This window comes from Capra hircus, chromosome 12 (genome assembly GCF_001704415.2).
Source record: "Capra hircus breed San Clemente chromosome 12, ASM170441v1, whole genome shotgun sequence".
Lineage (NCBI taxonomy): Eukaryota > Metazoa > Chordata > Mammalia > Artiodactyla > Bovidae > Capra > Capra hircus.
In genome coordinates, this window is record NC_030819.1 from 36,168,514 (window position 1) to 36,190,051 (window position 21,538).

The 21,538-nt window shown below is 42.3% G+C and overlaps 1 non-coding gene across 1 annotated transcript; it reads right to left on the bottom strand.

Moving 5' to 3' along the window:
• TRNAE-CUC lies at nt 308-379 on the bottom strand. Its single transcript has one exon. It is a non-coding gene; the product is annotated as a tRNA-Glu (tRNA).

Consider the following 21,538-nt stretch of genomic DNA (forward strand, 5'->3'; position numbering starts at 1 on the left):
GGCCTCTGGGATCAAGGCAGCATCCTGGACCGTGCTACCTACTGTGCCTGGCTTCCTCTTTCAGCACCCCTGGGTGTCTGGCATCCTGCAGCACCCCTGGGTATCTTTCAGTACCCCTAGGTAGCTGATATCTTTCAGTGGGGAAGGGGAGTTTTATTTTTATTATTTTATTATTTTTAAATTATTTATGTATTTATTTGGCAGTGCTGGGTCTTAGTTGCAGCATGCAGAATCTTTGATCTTTGTGTGGCATGCAGGTGCTTTAGTTGTGGCATGTGAACACTTAGTTGTGGTGTGTGGGGTCTAGTTCCCTGACCAGGGATTGAACCTGGGCCTCTGCATTGAGAGTATGGAGTCTTACCCACTGGACCATCAGGGAAGTCCCCAAAAGGTGAGATTTAGGCCCAATGGAAAAGGAGAATGGCTTCTCAGGCCACTTATTGTTAATTGAGCTCCTGATGGATCTCTCTTGCCCATTCTTCTGGGTTTGCTTGATATTGTCAGAGGGACTCCCTTTGCTTCAAGGGGAGGAAGGAGACTACCTGGCTTTTGGTGCTGGATAGGAGGTCAAAGTTGCCTCTTTCACTCTCCTCCTTCATCCTCATCAAGAGACTCTTTAGTTCCTCTTGGCTTTCTGCCATTAGAGTGGTATCATCTGCATATCTGAGGTATCTTGATTCCAGCTTGTAACTCATCCAGCCCAGCATTTCTCATAATGTGAAAGAGTTGGCTTAAGACTAAATATTAAAAAAACTAAGATCATGGCATCTGACCCCATTGCTGCTGCTGCTGCTAAGTCGCTTCAGTCGTGTCCAACTCTGTGCGACCCCATAGATGGCAGCCCACTAGGCTCTCCCGTCCCTGGGATTCTCCAGGCAAGAACACTGGAGTGGGTTGCCATTGCCTTCTTCAATGCATTAAAGTGAAAAGTGAAAGTGAAGTCACTCAGACGTGTCTGACTCTTAGTGACCCCGTGGACTGCAGCCCACCAGGCTCCTCCATCCATGGGATTTTCCAGGCAAGAGTACTGGAGTGGGTTGCCATTGCCTTCTCCTCTGACCCCATTACTGCATGGCAAATAGGAGGGGAAAAGGTGGAAGTAGTGACAGATTTCCTCCTTGTGGGCTTCAAAATCACTGTGGATGGTGACTGCAGCCATTAAATCAGAAGGTGATTGCTTCTTGGCAGGAAAGTGATGACAAATGTAGACAATGTGTTGAAAAGCAGAGACATTACTCTGCCGACAAATGTCCGTATCGTCAAGGCAATGGTCTTCCCAGTGGTCATATATGGTTATGAGAACTGGACTATAAAGAAGGCAGAATGCCAAATACTTGATGCCTTCAAACTGTGGTGCTGGAGAAGACTCCTGAAAGTCCCTTGGACAGCGAGGAGATCAGACCAGTCAATCTTCAGAGAGATCAACCCTGACTACTCACTGGAAGGACTGATGAGCTGAAGCTGAAGTTCCAGTATTTTGCTCATCTAGTACGAACAGATGACTCATTGGAAAAGTGCCTGGTGCTGGGAATGATTGAGGGCAGAAGCAGAAGAGGGCATCAGAGGATGAGATGGCTGGATGGCATCCCTAATGCAATGAGCATGAACTTGGGCAAACCCCAGGAGATGGTGAGAGATAGGGAGGTCTGGCATGCTATAGTTCATGGGGTTGCAAAGCGTTGGACACGGCTGGGCAGCTGAACAACAACAACAATGGAAAGTCAAAACATGCTGGGTCTGGGTGACTTACAAATTGTGCTGTGCAGGGAGAGACATATGGCATCATGCCTCTGGGTTGTTCCTCCAGTCTTGGGGTTCCAAATAAGATTTCCTTCTCACCACCGTTGAGAGTTCTCCCTGCCTTATTTCCAGGTTTATATTGTCTCTTGGGAAGGCAGAGAGAGAAACAGATTTGTGCCTTCTTGTCCAGACTGGAAGCCACTGTTCAACTTTTGATAATACAGAATTGTTTTTCTCTTTTTGGAGAGGGTCCGCTGTGTCTGAGGAACTGGAAGAAGGTATCTTAAGAAGAGCAAACTGAATATGGAGTGAAATGAGGTTGGAGAAGTACGAAGGGCTGATCATATAAAACAACATGGATTGTGTTAAGGGGTTTGGAGTTTAGTCTGGGTGCAATGGGAAACCATGGTAAGGTTTTAAGCAATGGAATGACTTGATCTGTTTTCATTTTAGAAAGATTCTTTCAGTTTCTATTTGGAAAAATATATGACGTAAAGCTATTGCTTGCTAGCAATTTCCCTGGTGGTCCAGTAGCTAAGACTCAGTGCTCCCAAGGGTTCGATCCCTGGTCAGGGAACTAGATCCCACGTGCCACAACTAAAGATTCTGCATGCCACAACTAAGGCCTGGCACGGCCAAACTAATAATTAAATAATTTTTTAAAAGCTGTTGCCTCCTAGACTGAGATAAGATGGTTACTTGATCAAAGGTAGACCTGGAGAGATGTAGACAGATTCAAGACAGATTTTGAAGGCATTAGGTATAGACTGTAGGAATGCTTAGCTATGGAATAGGAATGAAAGGGCCATGCCACAGATGAGTCTTAAAGCTCAGACTTAATGAACTGCACGAGTGAGGAAAGACAAGAAGGAGAATGGAGGTAAGGGGCACTGTAAGAGCTGGCTTTGAGACGGACTTTACATCACCGGCTAGAGATGTCAAGGAGATGTTTGCAGATATCAGAGCTTGAGCTCAGAGGAGAGGAATGGACTAGAAATACAAATGAGGGAAATATCAGATCATAAGTAATATGGAAACTGCAGGAGTGAATCAGGTCACCTTGGAGAAAATACAGAGTAAAAAGAGTTGAGTGCTCAATGCAGAGCCCTGAGGCAAACCAGCATTTAATTGTTAGAGGAGGAGGAATGGGCCAAAGAAAATCAGCGGCAGCAGCCAGAGAGAGATAGGAACAAAGCCAAGATATGTTTCCCATCTCGGTAAGAATTTATTTCAAATTCTCGTCGCATTAGTCACCCATAAGGATGATAAACAAAGCACAAAGTCACCAAAACACTCCTCCTCATAATATCATGAAGTACCCTAGTTATTTGATTACATTATTGCCAATTCACATTAAAAACATTATCTGTAGGAGAAATTCCTCTATGCACACACTCAAAATTTGGAAGATATTATATAAGAATGTTAGCAGAGATTGTATCTACTAATGGATCTATGGATACTTTTTCCTATTTTCATTTCATTTTTATAAATTTTGAATTTTTCTATAATCATATGAAACTGTCTAAATTTATCTTAATTATTTTCTTTGTGAGGCAAGTAGTTTTCTATTATTTAGAACTAGGGTAGTTAATGTGAGTGTTATGGTACCCTGTGATTCTTTGAAGCATACCAACTGATTTTTGAGTTTTATATATATATAACTATTTAAATATGTATATGTTTGCAATATAATATGTATTTTTAGCTTCTCTGCTAATTCCAGGGATTTTCCATGCAGATTAGTACATGCTAATTTGTAGATAATACTGTGAGATAGTGACGCATAAAAACATGAAAACTTAAGTTAAATAATCTGTATTTGAATTTCCACTTCATATCTCTGTGACATGACATACTGTGTAAAATGAGGCTACTAATATATATCTTTAAGTATTATCTGAGGATCAAAATTAGATACACTATATGAATGGCACAGTCCAGTTCCTAGCACAGGGTACGTTATTGATATATGATGGTGGCTAATAGCTTGGGTTAATAGCCTGATGCAGCCTGGATTTGAGTTTTATCCATCACTTACTCAATGGGTCACCTTCTGGAAATTGTTTTACCTCTCTGTGCTTCATTTTTTTTTGCATGACAAGTGAAGGTCTTACTAGTACTTATGAAATAATACATGCATAACACTTAGAATAGGCTTCCCTGGTGGCTCAGTGGTAAAGAATCCACCTGCCAAGGCAGGAAATACGAGTTTGATCTTTGGGTCAGGAGGAGACCCTGGGGTAGGAAATGACAACCCACTCCAATATTCTTGCCTGGAGAAATCCCATGGACAGGGAAGCCTGGCGGGCTACAGTCCATGGGGTCACAAAGAGTAGGACATGACTTAGCAGCTAAACAATAACAGCAACACTTAGAACAGTGCTTGGGATATTCAATAGATATTAGTTTGCATACTTTTATGATTAAAGGTCTTTTAGGCCAAGGACTAGATTTTAAACTCCCCATGGGGTATTTGTATTTTTTTTTTTTTAGCATACAATGATTTATGTACTGAAAATGTTTATAATTTAGGATTATCATTCCAAATATTAATTCTCATGCCATAAGGCTAGAGTAGGAGCACTCTTAGCAGATTTTTGCTGAACTGCCTCACCAGCTTGACTATGTGCTCATTCTCTTATGGTATATAAGCCCTGTTGTACAGGTAATACTGGGCACCCCTTGTACACTGCAGGCCACAATTTTCATGCATGTCAACACATTTATACTTCTAATAGTTGATTTGTCTTCTTACCCGCAACTTGTGTTTATTTCCAGACCAATTAATTTTGATTGTATTGTACTTGCTATGTGACACACTTATTCAAATACTGAATAAACTGTTAAACTTTGAGTACAGAAAAGTTCTGAAAATTTTCTTATGAAAAGTTCTTATTTTCTTATGAAAATTAAGTTGAATGTTTGGAAAGATTTGATAAACCTGAGTTCCTAAAAATTGCTATCAAAATAGGTGTGGGAAATGTAACAGAAGTATGTTGGGAAAACCATCTGTACTCATTTTGCTTCACAAATGTCTTTCTTCTTTAAGAAATTCTCTTTCTTCTTTAAGAAATACAAACTGGAAATCATAAACAATGAGGATGGATGTGAATAATGGGTGCGATTTAATGGGTGTGTTTCTCCATTGGGCTTCCCTGGTGGCTCAGATGGTAAAGAATCTGTCTGCAATGTGGGAGACATGAGTTAAATCCCTTGGAGGAGGGAAGATCCCCTGGAGGAAGGCATGGCAACCCACTCCAGTATTCTGGCCTGGAGAATCTCATAGACAGTGGAGCCTGTTGGGCTACAGTCCATGGGATTCTTCAGGCCAGAACACTGGAGTGAGTAGCCTTTCCCTTCTCCAGGGGATTTTCCCAACCCAAGTATTGAACCCAGGTCTCTCACATTGCAGGCGGAGTCTTTACCAGCTGAGCTACAAGTGAACATGGAACAACAGACTGGTTCTAAATAGGTAAAGGAGTATGTCAAGACTGTATATTGTCACCCTGCTTATTTAACTTATATGCAGAGTATATCATGAGAAATGCTGGGCTGGTTGAAACACAAACTGAAATAAAGATTGCTAGGAGAAATATCAATAACCTGATATGCAGATGACACCACCCTTATGGCAGAAAGTGAAGAACCAAAGAGCCTTTGGTGAAAGTGAAAGAGGAGAGTGAAAAAGTGGGCTTAAAGCTCAACATTCAAAAACTAAGATCATGGCATCTGGTCCCATCACTTTATGGCAAATAGATGGAGAAACAATGGAAAGAGTGACAGACTTTATTTTTAGGGGGCTCCAAAATCGCTGCAGATGGTGACTGCAGCCATGAAATTAAAAGACGCCTGCTCCTTGGAAGGAAAGTTATGACCAACCTAGACAGCGTCATAAAAAGCAGAGATATTACTTTACTGACAAAGGTCCATTTACTCAAAGTTATGGTTTTTCCAGTAGTCATATATGGATGTGAGAGTGGGACTATAAAGAAAGCTGAGCACCAAGGAATTGATGCTTTTAAACTGTGGCATTGGAGAAGACTCTTGAGAGTCCCTTGGACTGCAAGGAGATCCAACCAGTCCATCCTAAAGGACGTCAGTCCTGAATATTCATTGGAAGGCCTGATGCTGAAGTTGAAACTCCAAAACTTTGGCCGCCTGATGCGAAAAACTGACTCATTGGAAGAGATGCTGTTGCTGGGAAAGATTGAAGGCAGGAGGAGAAGGGGATGACAGAGGATGAGATGGCATAAACGACACGATGGACATGAGTTTGAGTAGGCCTTGGGAGTTGGTGACAGACAGGGAAGCCGGGGGTGCTACAGTCCATGGGTTTGCAAAGAGTTGGACATGACTGAACTGAACTGAGTGACTAATACTTTCACTTCTTTTCATGTATATATGAACAGCTTATATGTATAAAATTACCTTTGTATATACAAAGTATGCAGTCTGTATATACATATATACTTCAAGTTAAAATTAACTGTTTAAAGTTTATATGCAACATTTTTTTTTACTATACATTATTTGTTTTTAAAACTTTATTTTTAATCGGAGGAGAATTGCTTTACAAGATTGATTTCTGCCTGCCATATAGCAACACGAATCAGTCATAGGTATATGTATGTCCCCTTCCTCTTGACCCTCCCTCCCACTTCCCACCCCATTTTACCCCTCTAGGTTGTCACAGAGCACTGGATTTGAGCTCCTTGCATCATGCAGCAACATTTTAAAAAACAATTCTCTGATTTAACTAACAGCTATTCCTCCTGAAATAATGAGGTCTTCTAACATACTTAGAAAAATGAACTCAGCAGAAATTAAGATGGATTCAGCAGAAATTAAGATGGATTCAGCAGAAATTAAGCTGAATATGTGTTCTAGCGTAATCACTTGCTAACCTTATGATTTTGAGGAAGTTACTTATCTTCCTGAATCTTAGTCATTCATTTGTGAAAGGTAATTTTTCATTAATGAGTTTTTTTTTAAATTAAATGAGACCATGTATAGAAAGAAGATAGCAGAGGTCCTAGAAGAGGGTGGGTGTATTAAGACTGAGGGCAGGCCTCCCCCAAATATGCCAAAGTAGCATAGTGATTATTTTGAATTAAGGTTACTTAAGAAACAGCTGGTTCAAGAGGGACACTCTGTTCCCTCTCTGTCCCACTGAAATCAGGAAATAAATTTCCCATGTGAAGGTACCCTTTGTGCTGGGATAGAAGGCACCCTTATCACCAGAAGTTAGAGAGATTAGGCCGAGAAGCCTGCATGAACAGTCATATTACTTCTTCCCTAATTTGCTACTCCCAGGTGGAAACTTCTTTGTCTTGATGGTTCTTCACAAATGTGTTGTTTCTTTGTCTGAAAGGTATAGAAGTTGCCTGCTTTGGTCACTTCTCTGATCCTCCAAGTGCTGCAATTCCCCTATGGCCAAAATTAAAATTTGATTTTTCCTGTTAATCTGTCTGGTGTCAATTTAGTTATTAGAGCAGCCAGAAGAACCTAGAAGGGTAGAGAAAATCATTTCCTCCCAATAAATGCTTACTAGAAGGAGCTTTCTGTTTTCTGATGATGACTAAATCTTTCCTCTTTAACTCTGACCTCTCCTAAGTGCCAGAACCGCATTTTCAATTGCAGACTACATATATCCAACTACATCTCCTTAAGATATCTTCACCATTCTCTTAGACTAATTATCAAGATATCATTTTTCTATCTTTTTACTCATTCTCAAAAAAGTTGACTACCAGGTATATTTGATTTTAAATTTTAGAAATCTCCCCATTCTGTTCCTTTTCCCCATTAATACCCTTCCTTTCCTTCGTCTTCCTTCCCCTATTGTCTTTCCTCCCTCCCACCCTTCCTAATTGTCCCAGATTATTTAGTTTAATGAGAACTGTTTTCATTACTCAAAAATGGGTTTAAGTAAAGTCTTTTTGTCTACTTAACATTCCCAATTATTTATTTGGCTCGTTACTTCTTATGGTACATCCTCATCTCTTCTTCTCATTGCCATTGCCAGTGTTATCTTTCTAAGAGACAAATCTGATCTGCTCACCAACACACATACACCCCCCCCACACACACACCAAAGCACACCACACGTATAACACACACATACACATTCATGCTGTGTTGTCATATTCAAGTTGGAATCCAGCCTCCTTGACTTCACATATAAGCCCATCACAGTCCTACCAGAACCACTCTAGATCCAGTTCCTGCCTCCCTCTAACTAGACTCCATTTCCTGCTGTTCTCACGTACCTCTGATCTTCCCACAATTCTCTAGTCCTTGTGTCTACGCACATATGAACTGCTCCATCACTTGGAGTGCTCACTTGAGTGGGTCAACTTTTTCTGGCCAGGAATTTATTGTCCCCATTCCAAAACACAGCTTTGAAGGAATATGGGTGGTTTTGAAGGCTAAAACTGTCTCTATCTCCATCTACACACAAACACACACACACACACACACACACACACACACACACCAATGATTTGCACATCTGTGGGCAGAATGTAATTCTACCAGAGTTCTCTTGGGTTGACTTAGTATCTTCTCACTAATTACTCCACACAGGGCCTCAAGTGACAATAACAGCTGGTTGTGCAATTAAAACCTCTGGGCCGTGAGTGGAGAGCTCAGTTAGGATGACTGGAAGGGCACACTGGATAACGTACTCATTGGCTTAATAAGATGGAAAGTATTCAGCTGTTCAGTTATGCAATTCATTTTAACTTGAATGGAGAAATCAAATTAACTGCAGGCAGGTATTATAAGAGGCGACAGCTCCGACAATGTCAGTGTTCCATGAAACTGGAGATTGTCCTTGTAGAGTCACAGGTATTCTTCTTTTACTCTCCCTTTTCTTGGAGCATTTCTACATGCTAAAATAAATGTTCAAAAAATAAAATAAAATAAATGTTCAGTATGTACTCTTTAGCAGCGAAAAGAATATTTTGACTTGGTCTCTGTCAGTGACAGACTTTGCAAAAAAGTAGTGAGAACCTCAGTGGTAGGTGCTAAAAAAAAAAAACCCTGCAGAAACTTATTGTACTGATCAGTGTTCTTAATTGCTGGAATTCTTGGCTCAAAATATCAGAGATATATATGGATGTGGTGTTTCTGTCTCATTGACTCATCTGGATAATTTTGATTTATGTTTCACACAAAAAAAAATAGTCCTGTTTTACAATATTACTTTGGTAAAGCCTGATATGGTAGAGTCATTTTCAAATGACTCATAAGATATGGAGAAAATAAAGAACACAATAAGCTTCCTTTAAAAGTATTCTTCATTTTACCTTTTGAGTGCTTTGAATGTTTTTTAAAAGACTTCAACACGTGGCTTAAAGATAGAGAGTGCAGAAATTAATAGTATAAATTAACAACGGCAATTTTAATATTCAAAGCTCCTTGAAAATACCAATTGCAAGTTATTAATACATGGAGACATGACCTAGTCTTAATTTATTTGGTGTATAATTTAAGGGAACAAGTAAGTAGAAGTGAGAGAAAAACAATTACAGGAAAATTAAACTACTTGGCATATTCATTTTAATTGTTGAAACATTTTATGTTGATATAAATTTACTGAAATATGTACATTTTAATGGCTTATTAAATCTTCCATACATTTGACTGTTTCTCAAATTCATTTGCAGCTGTGCTGTGCAAAACACATCAGTTGTGCATATGTTAATTTCCCCTGCCCCCTCAATGTGAGCTACTTGTGGGCAGGAATATGTGTTTGTTATCTTTGTAATCTCATCACCTATGAGGATCCAGTTCGTGATGTGATGGGATATGACATGCATGCTCAGTCGTGTCTGTCTCTTGGCAGCCCCATGGACTGTAGTCCACCAAGTTCCTCTGTCCATGGGATTCTCCAGGCAAGAATACTGGAGTGGGTTGCCATTTCCTTCTCCAGGGGATCTTCCCGGCATTGGCAGGTGGATTGTTTATCACCGTGCCACCTGGGAAGCCAGTTCATAGCATCCATATTTTTAAATGAACTCTTAAAATAATGCCTACCATATGCCATGTACTACTTTAAGTACCCTTTATTTTGGTTAAAATATTAACTAATTTTATTCTCATAACAAGTGTGTTAGTTATCTGTTGCTGTGTAATTAATGACTGTTATCTTAAAGTTATCACAGATACTGATTGTCTTACTCAGTTTCTGAGGGTCAGGCCTTTGGGAGAACTTAGCCTGGTGGTTCTGATCTCAGGTTCTCTCATGAGGTGATAGTCAAGATCTTGCCTGGGGTGACAGTCATCTAAAGCGCCTAACCAGGGCTGAAGGATCAACTTCCAAGGTGGTTCATTCACACACCGGATGAGTCAGTGCTGGTTGTTGGCTGGAGGCCTCAGTTCTGACCATACCATTTTTAGGTTCAGGTGGTTACATGTGCTTCTGATTGGCTATAAATTGGAGGTTTCCACCATCCCCTTCTCCAGTTCCATTCATTTGCTAGAACTCAGGAAAGCAGTTTCTTACTAGATTTAGTAATTGAATAAAGGGCTGAAACTCAGCCTGGAGGAGGAGACACATAGAGCAAGGAATGTGGCAAGGGGTGCAGAGCTCCTCGGCCCTCTCTGGGCGTCACCCCCCCAACACTGCCACATGCTCACTGATCTGGAAGCTGTCTGAACCCTACCCTTTTGGATATTTCCAGAGACTTTATTATATAGGCACAGTGATAAAATCATTGGTCATGGATGATCTCTTCCACTTCAAGCATCCTCTCTGCAGGTGGGAAGGGATTGGAGAAGGTGTGAAATTTTCAACCCTCTAATCCCTATGGTTTCCCTGGCAACCACCTCCCATCCTTAAAGGCTTTCCAAAAGTCACCCCATTAACATAAACTCAGATGTGATTGTGAGGGGCTTGCTATGATGAACAAAAGTCTTTTTTTTCCTTCACTCTCAAGCTATTATAGGAACTGAGGACAAAACCCAAGTATTATGCAAAAAAAGATTACCTTATTGCTCTAATCAATTAGGAAATTCTGAGTGTTTTGGGAGCTCTATGCCAGGAAAGATCAAATATGTATTTCATATTATAAGTCACAGTATCACTGTGATCTCTGGGGGCCAGGTTGGGAGGCTGATCACTACAGAGAATATGAAAAAAGTGCTTTTGTTGTACCCACTTTATACTGGGGGGAGGTGAGGCACAATAACTTGGTTTATGGAGAGGATTCAGTGAGATGACACACACACACAGATTCTAGAACAACAAATGGCCCATCAGTTAAGTTCAGCCACTCAGTTGTGTCCAACTCTTTGTGACCCCATGGACTGCAGCATGCCAGGCTTCCCTGTCCGTCACCAACTCCTGGAGCCTACTCAAACTCATGTCCATCGCATTGGTGATGCCATCCAACCATCTCATCCTCTATTATCCCCTTCTCCTCCCACCTTCAATCTTTCTCAGCATCAGGGTCTTTTCCAGTGAATCAGTTCTTTGCATCAGGTGGCCAAAGTACTGAAGTTTCAGCTTTAGCATCAGTCCTTCCAATGGATATTCAGGACTGATTTCCTTTAGAATGGACTGGTTGGATCTCCTTGCAGTCCAAGGGACTCTCAAAGAGTCTTCTCCAACACCACAGTTCAAAAGCATCAATTTTTTGGCACTCAGTCTTTATGCTCCAGCTCTCACATCCATACATGACTACTGGAAAAGCCATAGCATTGAGTAGATGGACTATATGTTTCATCAGTTCAGTTCAGTTCAGTATAGTCCAGTTGAGCTATTTCAAATCCTGAAAGATGATGCTGTCAAAGTGCTGCACCTAATATGCCAGCAAATTTGGAAAACTCAGCAGTGGCCACAGGGCTGGAAAAGGTCAGTTTTCATTCCAATCCCAAAGAAAGGCAATGCCAAAGAATGTTCAAACTACCACACAATTGTACTCATCTCACATGCTAGTAAAGTAATGCTCAAAATTCTCCAAACCAGGCTTCAGCAATATGTGAACTGTGAACTTACAGATGTTCAAGCTGGTTTTAGAAAAGGCAGAGGAACCAGAGATCAAATTGCCAACATCTGCTAGATCATGGAAAAAGCAAGAGAGTTCCAGAAAAACATCTATTTCTGTTTTATTGACTATGCCAAAGCCTTTGACTGTGTGGATCACAAGAAACTGAGGAAAATTCTGAAAGAGATGGGAATACCAGACCACCTGACCTACCTCTTGAGAAACCTATATGCAGGTCAGGAAGCAATAGTTAGAACTGGACATGGAACAACAGACTGGTTCTAAATAGGAAAAGGAGTGCGTCAAGGCTGTATATTGTCACCCTGCTTATTTAACTTCTATGCAGAGTACATCATGAGAAACGCTGGGCTGGAAGAAATATCATACTGTTCATACTAAGCAATAGATCCAACCAGTCCATCCTAAAGGAAGTCAGTCGTGAATATTCACTGGAAGGACTGATGCTGAAGCTGAAACTCCAATACTTTGGCCACCTGATGTGAAGAACTGACTCATTGGAAAAGACCCTGATGCTGGGAATGATTGAAGATGTGAGGAGAAGGGGACGACAGAGGATGAGATGGTTGGATGGCATCACCAACTTGATGTACATGAGTTTGAGTAAGTTCCAAGAGTTGGGTATTGGACAGGGAAGCCTGGCGTACTGCATTTTGCTGGGTCTCAAAGGGTTGGACACCTCTGAGTGACTGAACTGAAGCAGTAAGTATTCCCTGTTATTTCTTGTAAGTAAAAATCGTTACCTTTTGCAGTTGTTTTCAAATGTCAGTGGGTCAAGATGGCAAGTGGTGGATTTAGTTCCAGTTTCACAGAAACAGAAGAGTTCCCCTCGTGGCTTAGCTGGTAAAAGAATCCACCTGCAATGCGGGAGACCTGGGTGTGATGCCTGGGTTGGGAAGATCCCCTGGAGAAGGCTACTGTACGGGGAGTTCATAATTTCCTCTGTTCTGTCTCATTGCAACAAAAATTTGAAGCAATGCACCAGTGTTACAGCCCTTGGATGACCTGTGTTACAGCTTCGTATTACAGCTCCGTTTTAATTAGAAAGTAAAGGAAAATACATCCTCGAGGTGTGAGGGCATACCAACCCAAAGGACTCAAAGAGAAGAGAGGCCTCCCACTCAATTTTGCCTCCTCTTTTTATATGTTTTTTCTCCTCCCCCTGGCCCTGGCCCCATGTAAATTGGGCTAGCCAGGAAGGCTGTTTGTTTTACCCCGGGGTCCTCACTCTGGTCCTTGGACCTTCCTTTGTTCTATTTTCGAGGGCTTTTCCCTTCCTTGTCTTTTAACTACTGCCATACTGGACTCCTTTTTCCTATTCTAACTACCTAAGACTACCAACTCCAGTATTCTAGCCTAGAGATTTCCATGGACTGTATAGTCCATGGGGTTGCAAAGAGTTGTACATGACTGAGTGACTTTCACTTTGCTCATGGAAACACATTTTGTTTATACTGAGAGGGAACACTGGCATATGGTATATATTGGTTTCCTGTTGCTTTGACCACAAATTACGTTAAATTTCATGAATTAGTATAATACTAATTTATGATATTAGGGGCTTCCCTCATAGCTCAGTTGGTAAAGAATCTGCCTGCAATGCAGGAGACCTGGGTTCAATTCCTGGATGGGGAAGATCCCCTGGAGAAGGAACTGGCAACCCACTCCAGTATTCTTGCCTAGAGAATCCCCATGGACAGAGAAGGCTGGCAGGCTACAGTCCATGGGGTCACAAGAGTGTTGTGCCCAGAGTCCGAGTCCCCAGAACTGAAAGAATAAGACGTCCACAGCAATGCAAAAGCATGGAGGGGTTTATTGCTAGCTAGGGCTCAAGTCTCATCCAGCGCAGTGGAGTCTTGATGAGAGCCCCGAGCTCTGAATCACATCTACTTTTATACAGATGGTTCTCTGTTCCTGTAACAGCATAGCTGATTGGTTAAACCATATGTGCACATGGGACTTTTAACCTTGCATCTCTATCCGCATTGGCTCAGGTCTGGCACCGGCGGGGGGCTACGGGGATTTTTTCTGATTGGTCGAGCTACACTGCCTGCGGGAGTTCCCAGTGCCTCAGCTTTCCTAGAGACTAAACCTCAGGCCTAGCCTGCCCCTTAGAGCCTGTCCTGGCTTCAGTTTGGTCCTAACAAAGAGTCGGACGTGACTTACTGACTAAACCACCACCACCAATTTATGATATTACAGTTCTGCAGATCACAAGTTTAACAGAGATATTGATAGACTAAAGTCAACATGTTGGCAGGGGTACATTTGTTCTGGAGGCTATGGGGGAATATCCATTTTCTTATCTTTTCCAATTCTTGAGACTGCCTGGGTTTCTTGGCTCATGGCCCCCTTCCTTTCTCTGTCTTCAGAGCTAGCATCTTCAGTCTCTTTTTCTCTCATATCTTTCCAGGGTCTGCTTCCTTGGTTACATGGCCTCCTCTGATCTTTGTACTTCTCTCTTAAAGGACCTTGTGAATACATTCCAGTATTCATTAACATGGGGCTTCCTGGGTGGCGCAGTAAAGATTCTGCCTGCCAATGCAGGAGACGCAAGAGACCGGAATTTGATCCCTGGGTCAGGAAGATCCCCTGGAGGAGGAAATGGCAACCCACTCCAGTATTCTTGCCTAGAAAATCCCATGGACAGAGGAGTCTGGCAGGCTACAGATGCACAGAGTTGGACACGACTGAACAAATAAAACTTTCACTTTCTTTTGTTATGGCCATTGAACTTTCTCAGGAAGGGAGACAAAATTCAGTCCATCTGCCTCACACTCCTAGGGGAGAGTTTGTTCTTTCTGTGTCCCGAGAATAGTTCAAGCCTCCTCTTGTAGACTGTGGGAAGCAAAAGTGAAAATGAAAGTCATTCAGTTGTGTCCAACTCTTTGGGACCCCATGGACACATCCATGGAATTCTCTAGGCCAGAAGACTGGAGTGGGTAGCCTTTCCCTTCTCCAGAGAATCTTCCCAACCCAGGGATCGAACCCAAGTCTCCCACATTGCAGGTGGATTCTTTACCAGCTGAGCTACCAGGGAAGCCCAAGAATACTGGAGGTGATAGCCTACCTCTTCTCCATTGAATTATCCCCACCCAGGAATCAAACCAGACTTTCCTGCATTGCAGGCAGATTCTTTACCAACTGAGCTATCAGGGTGAGCCTGTAGCCAAAACAACACTGGACCAAGTATCAGAGCCTGAGTTCTCCTACAAACTCTGCCTCACCTGTGGTGCCTTAGGGAAATCACTTAGCATTTTAAGGAATATGTAAATTATGTGGTCAGCACAAATACCTGCCCTGCCTACCTTGTAGGATTGCTTTGTTCATCAGTTGGATAGTAGGAAAAGGCAAGCTTTGTAAGATGCCTGGAGCCAAACTGGAGATGCCACTGGCAATCGGCCTGTGCTGTTCGAGGGGTTTACCATAATGTTTACAGTCCATACATTACCATAATGTATACAGGACTTCCCTGGTGGCTCAGATGAAGTGTGTATCTACAAGGTGGGAGACCGGGTTTGATCCCTGGGTTGGGAAAATTCCCTGGAGAAGGAAATGGCAATCCATTCCAGTACTATTACCTGGAAAATCCCATGGACAGAGGAGCCTGGTAAGGCTACAGTCCATGGGGTTGCAAAGAGTCGGACACGACTGAGCAACTTCACTTTCACTTTCATATACAGTCCATGAAAGTGAAGTTGCAAGTGAAAGTGAAGTTGCTCAGTCGTGTCCGACTCTTTGCAACCCCATGGACTGTAGCCTTACCAGGCTCCTCTGTCCATGGGATTTTCCAGGTAATAGTACTGGAATGGATTGCCATTTCCTTCTCCAGGGGATCTTCCCGACACAGGGATCGAACCCAGGTCTCCCACATTGCAGGCAGACACTTTAACCTCTGCACCACCAGGGAAGCCCTTAAATACAAGAATACAGTCTCTCAGAAAACCTCCTATAGAGACACAGAACTTCAGATCCAAGTACTAACATCAAAGATTTCAAGGGAGGAAAGGAAGCCAGCTTGAAAGAAGAAGGGGGAGGAGGCAGGAGAGCGGGGGGTGAGAGGGGTGGGCTTACAGACATCTCCTGCCACCTATAGATGCCCAGACGTTATGGGACTTTTCCCTGGACCTCCAGAGAAGGGAGGACTGGAACTCGGCCCTACCAGAAATCAGACCAGCCCAGAACCAGAATTCGAGTTCTCTGCCAAGAGGAGGTGATCGGTCTCCAATCCTCAGCTCAGGCTGAGGGCCCTTCGACCAGATTCCTGCGTCCAGGACCAGGGGACTAGAAAAACAGAGAAGGATAGGAAGGGTTAAGGAGAGGAAAGAGAGAGGGAAGGGGAGAGAGGTCAATAAAGTCTCTTGTTCCTTACCGGTTCCATTCAGTCCATAGGTTTGCAAAGAGTCTGAAACGACTGAAGAGACTTAGTATGCATGCATGGCACTTGGGGCAGACCAGACACAGTGAGGCCAACACACTGTCTTTTAAAGAGCTCTCCTCATGGTGCCAGACCCCAGGGCCCCCACTCTTACCCCCAGATGGAGCAGGCAGAGCTGTAAGCAGGGGCTAGGACAAATTTGAACCTTTCTGTGGCTTTCTGTGAGCAAGCAGGAGTGCCGTTGGGAGTCACATCATTTCCTGTTCTGAGGAATTGTGTGGAACACTGGAGAGATTTTTTCCAGCCAAAAGATATTTATATCTCTGAGGATCATCAATGTGCTAATAAAAATAAAGGCCTTAATTTGTGGGGCTGGGTTTACAAAGCATATAAATCTAGTTAAAATGTTATTAAGGGGCTTTTCTGTGTCATTTGGGGAGGGATTTCAATGTTGAGTGTTCCTCAGAATTTGTTCTTCATTCACTTACATGCATGTCTTGAAAAGAGGTATTTGGGGGGCCAGTAGGGTAACACGTGATGACTGGATGGCCACAGACATGGAAGAGAAAATCTTCAATGATTACAGTGTTTGTGTCCTTCCTTCTTTTGTAAAAATGTCTCTGGGCTGCTGTGTGTGTGTGTGTGTGTGTGTGTGTGTGTGTGTGTGTGTCCCTGATAGAACCCTGCGACTTTCACTTAGTAATTCTTTAAAGCCCGCAGATACAAATAAAAGATAACCCAGGTCCACCTCCATTTACTTCTCTTCTCTGAGCAATTGTTTCTACGGTGAAGGCCCAGAACCCTGTCATCTGAGATAATGAGCTGATAAGGAGTTAGAGAAAGTCCACGTGGAATCAAAGCGCTGGTGACTGGGAAAAAAAAAACAAACAACTCGAAACACCAAGGGGTCCTAAATTTAGCCCCCTTCTCTGCTACTTAGAGCCTTAGGGCTTTCAAAGGTGCTTTTCACCCCTTTTCAACCCAGGTTTAATTTTCTTAAAATCATTATCGATTTGTTTCCACCATCAGTCTGTTTTCTATAGCTGTTGATTTTTTTCTACCCACAAATCCATCCTGTTCCAAGGCGCTGCAGGGTGGGAGCCGCGGGCTCCTCCCCAGCCTGCCAGCCCACCAGGCCACACACGCCGCAGTGACATCAATCACCCGACAGGAGGTGGCCACAGATGACTGCAGCCTCTACTCCATCAGTATCTTTTAACAAAGGACACAGAATGCTTTGAGTTTGCAGGAAACAACCGGGATTTTTGCCTTGTCCTCCTTGATGTATAGGTTTCCCAGAACTAAATCTCTTTCAAAGAGGGGAATTACTGCCCATTCCCGAAGGGGGAGTCTGGGAGACTCCTACTCACCTGTTCATTTGTCCCTCCGAGGGGAGGAAAGATCATATCTCAGTCTTGAACAGTCATGTAAAGATGTGTGGGCAAAGAAGTCCATTCTTTGCAAAGCCTGCCTTTCATACTGAATGTCACTCCTTAATTTTTCAGGGAGCAAAAGTCTTCATGAGAATTTTCCTCATCTTAATTTTTCCCTCCTCCTTTTGGCTGCCTGACTTTGAGAGACATTTCTGTACTCATTAACACTTCTCTTTCTTACAGAAGAGAGAAAATAGATTGCACTCGATCCAGGCTATTCGACTCTGTGTTTTGAGAGAGTTGATATATGCACAGATATGAGATGTTCATTTAATTTCTCACCTATCGTTGTTTGAATAGAATTTTAAGAAAGTCAAATCAGGTTTTCTTTTATTCAATACTCAACAGAATTCATTGGTGTACATTATTAGAAGAATTCTAATGTACCTGCTAAATAATCCATCCCTATTGGAGCATTCAGAAAACCCTGAAGCTTGCGATGCAAACTTCAGTTTCTAGGAATAAAAGTCCACCTTTCTTGGCTAAAGCGTTAACTCTTTTAATGGCTGCAGTGGTTGCCCTGTCAGGCATCTCTCAAAACAAAGGATGTGATAGTCAAGGGGCGATCCCATTGGCTATCCAGGATAAGTAACCTCAAATCTGAGGTACTAGGAAGGAGGTATCCTGTTGCATAAATAAGGTGAGGAGGCCTTTAATTTTCATTAGTAAAATAAGGAGAAGATTTAAGTAAAACTGGGAGAGTTAACTAGCAGTATGGCAGGAGACCTACCCTGCTCAATTGCTTTTTTTTTTGTTTGTTTGTTTCTGAGCTTTATAATTCCTCATAGTCAAATTTAAGATTTAGAATCAAGGTACCCAGGGAAACTTGCCTTAGTTGAAGCACTGGGAAGTAGTGTGTTGTGCACATGTGTGCATTTATGTGTATAAGGAGAGTCAGAGCAGCTGACAAGAAAAGGAAAGATAGTAGTCAAGGTGTGGAGTAGGAGGAGATACATTTTTATGGTTATGGAGGATAATATCGTGCATGTACTGAACCACGAATGCTACAAATCTTTACCAAGAACTTAAATACATAGTAACCTAGAAATTTGAAGCGACAATTGACAAGGTGAAGTAGATATGCTTATTAATGCTCCATTCATGTAGAATAGCAGTATGAAGTAAACCATTACCCAGGAGGTAATTAAGAAGTTTCACAGAGCACTTCTAGCTCCAACACTGGGCAATCTTGATTCAAGACAGTATCTTCCTGAAAGTGTTTGAGAGTGTGGTATCTCATTCACAGGTTTATCTTGAGCATTGTGCTGTGAAATGGACAAAATTCATCTATTCTCCTTTTCCTCCATTCTACAAATTTTTACCCCGCTCTTACTAGGACCAGCATAGCACCAGGTACTAGGGTTACAGGAAGCAATTTGAGTAAACTTTACCGTCACCCTCAAGGGGTGCACAGATTAAATGTATAGATCTGAGCAAATTGCTTGGCATATAAGAGGCTCAACAAGTACAACTTTCTGTTACATTCTCAATTTTTATAATCTGAGCTATCTTTTAAAAATAACTTTTTAAAATTGTAAAGCTGCAAATGATCCTGATGTATGGAAATGAAATGTTTCTTTTATGAAGTGAAAGATTCTCAGTGACACAGGAAATGACTTTGAATTTTATATATCAAGGATTTTACTGTAGCTGGGTGCTGGGGAGTGTCTTGGATATAGCAGATCCATTGTTCCTGTAGCTATCTGGCTTGGTAATAATCTGTATAAATAGACAAATGGAGTTTTGTGCATTCCTAAAAATAGTTATTGAATGCCTATTGTGTGATAGCTTTATCACTAGTACCTCTGTGTAATACAGTTTTATGTTTTGTTTAAAATTCATAATGTGTCTATGATAGGCCTGGCATAGATAAGTGATGAAGAGAATACCAAATTATTTGAAATGATCTCTGTCTTTAAGATTGTCTACTCTCATTCTGCAGTTTTGTTGAGTTGCTAAACGCAGTGGTGGGCTGTCATGAGTTTTGAGTTTTGAGTCCACAGAAGCACTCACGATAGGCTCCTCATCTTTCATCTTTGCTTGCAGTGCCTTTCCTCTTGCTCTGAGCCAACATCCGACGGATATATTTGCTGTCATTGCCTCATTGGGCCGGAAGAAGCCTTCTTGGTGAGAGGCCTTCCCTGGTCTCCAGGCGAGGCGAGGTCTCACTAATCAAGAAGACTTCTAAAGACAACACCCACAGGCAAATGCTGACTCTAGGGTAACGCTCGTTGCATTTCATTATAAATACCTCTTTAATGTGTGTCTTTCTGGTTTGAGTATAACCTATGGCCATGTGACTTGGATTGCTTGTACCTGGCCCTGTAGAGGGGTCAGCAGGGCCATGATGAATATTTCTTGAAATGAAGAAAAGAATAAATGAATTCTCTCCATCTCATAAAATACATACCATATTCTGACAACCACAAAAAATAAAAGAAATGGAAGACATTTGTCCTCTTTTGTGCGGCTCTCGCTGGCTGCCCCAAGGCTACCAAGGCCTTTTGATGATTGATTGTGCCTTGCTGTATTCTGATGATCGCTTTTCTGGGAGCAAGCTACACCCTTTACATGTTGCCATGTAGCTGAATTAAGTTGAAATTCTATGTCCTTCTAAATTTGGGGAAAACTGGACTAAACCATGTTAAAGAAATTTTTGAAATATGTATTTGTTTGATTTTTTGGCTGTGGTGAGTCTAAGTTGCAGCTCACGGGATACTTCTGAGTGGAGTACAGGCTCTTCGAAATGGCATGCAGGTTTTTCTATAGTTGAGGAATGTAGGCCTAGTTTCCCCGCAGCATGTGGGATCCTCCTGAACCAGGAGGCAGATTCCTAACCACTGGGCCACCAAAGTCTCTAAAGGGATTGTTTTTAACTGTAGGGGCATTACTACTGAAAGTGCATGGTGAATCTCTAAGACGCAGATGTGATAGGCAGCATTTTGAAGCTTATTTGGCTTTTGGACCCTTTTTTTCTTGGAGCATTTTGCGAAAACTTGAGGTCTGCAGAGCATCCTTTGAGGCACATTGCATCTGATTCTCCTAAGGAAGAAATATGAATCTTCCATGAGTCAGATTGAAGTCTAAGTAGTTGCTCAGTCATGTCTGACTCTTTGTGACCTCATGGACTGTAGTCCACCAGGCTCCTCTGTCCATGGGGTTTCCCAGGTGAGAATACTGGAGTGGGTTGCCATTCCCTTCTCCAGGGTATCTTCCTGACCCAGGGATCAAACCCTGGTCTCCCACACTGCAGGCAGATTCTTTACCACCTGAGCCACTAGGGAAGCCCCAAAGGGAGAAACATGATTCTCCCAATAGTAAGGACAAATAACTGAGCTCAGTTTTCCTTTCTGCTAAGTTCCTGCTAAGGAGAACTCAACAGTCTGCTACTGTCCTGAAAGAAAAAAGTCTAGTCAAATGCTGACTCTGGTGGATGATAGGAAATGAGCTCTCAAGTGTTGAGAAAAGTTTTGACAGCCTCCCAGCAACATGCTCCCCACAGGGCCAATCTCACCACCACCCTGAAGCTGCCAACCCAGCGCCTGGGGAGATTCCCATGGAAGCAGATGGTGCTGCCTGGAGACGACTGTCTGAAGCTTGCATCTGGGCTCCTGAGCGCTGCCCAGTTGAGCACCCTGCAGACAAAATGCCCGGCAGTGGGCTTCCCGCTGCAATCCATTAGTGCCCCAGCACAGCCCATTCTTCTTTCCTTAAAAAGGGACTTGTTCTCCTTGAAATCATATCAGAAATACCTGCCCATGAATATGTGCAAGGCAAATTGTAGCCTTTAAAATGATGAATATAAGGATGGAATACTGTCGGTAAAGATGGGATCACCTACTTAATGAAAGCTGATAGTAGGAGCCAGTATCAGTATATTAGTACGTAGTATTTGGAAAGGGGGGTTTTCCATGTTGTTTCTCTCCATTAATTACCTGCTGACCAAAACATACCTCTCGTCAACCAAACTTTAG